The sequence below is a fragment of the Aplysia californica genome, unplaced genomic scaffold (genome assembly GCF_000002075.1).
Source record: "Aplysia californica isolate F4 #8 unplaced genomic scaffold, AplCal3.0 scaffold00050, whole genome shotgun sequence".
NCBI classification, from domain to species: domain Eukaryota; kingdom Metazoa; phylum Mollusca; class Gastropoda; order Aplysiida; family Aplysiidae; genus Aplysia; species Aplysia californica.
In genome coordinates this window covers 1,392,166-1,394,130 of record NW_004797320.1, presented here as the reverse complement: position 1 = coordinate 1,394,130, position 1,965 = coordinate 1,392,166, and the positions used below count along the sequence as shown (strand labels likewise).

The following is a 1,965-nucleotide window of genomic DNA, read 5'->3' as shown; positions in this document are numbered from 1 at the left end:
AGAGATCAGACATGGATGAATTTATTTTCATGGCCCAACGAAGGCACCGCCCGGACGAGAGATCAGGAGCAAAGAGGTGGGGCTGTGTGCTAGATAAGTGCGCTGTCAATGGCTCGGCAGTTGTCGGAGGGGGGCTAGGGATTCTCCCTTTTTGTTTTTGTGGAGCGCTACCGCGCCGTCTTACATGCCCTGAGAAGGAGGGACTTGTTAGAAGGCAACTCCTTTACGTGTAACTGATAATCGTTCTCGCCAATCGGCGGCGCCAAATTTGATGGGTGTTCATCTACCGGATTCCGTGTGCGTTCCCCTGCCACGACACGAGAGGGGCTCCAGCCACGCTGATCTAGCGCTCACGTTGCCCCCTACCGAGCACTCCACTCCTCCTCTCCCTCCTTCTCTCTCATCGGGGATATTTCAAGCCTCGTTTAGTCCCTAATAGATTTATTCTCCCCGGATTTTTTCCTCTCTCATCCTTGCCCGACTTGTCAGCATCCGCCATTAAACGTCGCCAATCGTTTCCTCCATTGATTGGCTAACTCACATCACAAGTAATATTTTTCTCAGTCTCCACGACCTTCCCATCTCCTGTGATGAGTCGCGCGTGAGCCCCCGGGAGGGAGAAGAGCTCGTTGAGAGAGTGAGTAGCACCCTCGCTCACACACTGTATCCAGCAGGACTTTCACACAGTCGCTAAATGTCTCCGCGCGATTAGAAGCTCTCTGTGACACAGCTCGTAGGGCGCGCTGTGAGAAACCCTCGAAGACTCCGAACTACGACGATCAATGACCTGAAACACTCTGGACTATTACAGTAATTGCACATTAATTTTTACTTCTTCGTCTGAGGCTCCTCAATTGGCCGAGGTAAGTGGCGTTCTTTGTTTAATTGGTTCTCGTCGCGTTTACAACAGAAATCCAGCGCTAAAATGTTTGTACGATATTTTTCTTGTACATGTATTTTATTTGAGCGGCTCACGAATGGATGAATCGGTTCGAAATGTTTTGTGAGTCAGACCCTCCATTTCCGTTTTACTTTAGAGTTTGGGACTTTCCTTTCATTATTTCAAAAATACTTCTTACAAATCCGCACCAACAGAAGCTCATTGACCTGCTTTTTTTTCTCTCAGATTAATAGTGAACCAGAACGATCTTGATTACGATAATTAATGAGAGTTAAGAATACTTCTAGGACAGAGACATTCACATGTGTCGTAAAAAGACTGCAATGGTTCTACCAAAAGGTTCAATCGCAAAATAAACAAACCTTGGACAATTGACATCTGCATATAGTTTTAGACTTTAATCGTTTTGCGTGAAGGACTCAAGCCAGTTACTATCGTCTCTAAATCTTTCTCGTTTTGAACCCCCCACACACACACACACACACACACACACACACACACACACACACACAAACCCCCACACACACACTCTTTACAGGCTGCCTCAAGTTCATACCCCAATGCCAATAATTTAGGGTCGCACTCTTAGACCCCAGCACATCACTCTCACAGTCATGAGACATGAAATTTTAATGATGTGTGAAGTTTTAGTTTTGGCAAAGTCAAGAACTCCTTTGTATACTTTCCCTATTTGTTCCCTGCATCCAAGGCTACTATGTTTCTTTTTTTCTTTTTCTTGTAGTTTTTTAGATTATCAGTTTGATTTGCCCCCGCTAGAACAATAACTTTTCAACTGCAGTCCACTTGCTTTACTGACTGTCTGTTTGTTTTGGGTCAGCCTTTTTTTGTAACATCACCAAGAAGACATGAACTAAATGCATTGCTCAATAATCGAACCTGTAAAAGGGAAGTCCTTTGGGAACTTATCAATGCCTGTTGTGTTCACATCTCATGAATAATCATTATTCCTCGATTAAGCCGTTTGAAATTCTTTTACTCGATTTTGCTTTCAAAATGGTGTTGCTAAATTAACATCATATCAAAAGCACAATAAATCCCCCCCC

At 44.3% G+C, this 1,965-nt stretch overlaps 1 protein-coding gene across 1 annotated transcript in view; it reads left to right on the top strand.

Annotated features, from left to right (window-relative positions):
• Positions 1–404: 404 nt before the first annotated feature.
• The window catches only part of LOC101860794, a 25,618-nt gene continuing 24,057 nt past the window's right edge, over positions 405–1,965 (top strand). The window contains exon 1 of the mRNA XM_005092669.3: positions 405–863. The gene's annotated coding sequence lies outside the window, so the exon portion shown is untranslated. The remainder of the gene's footprint in view (positions 864–1,965) is intronic.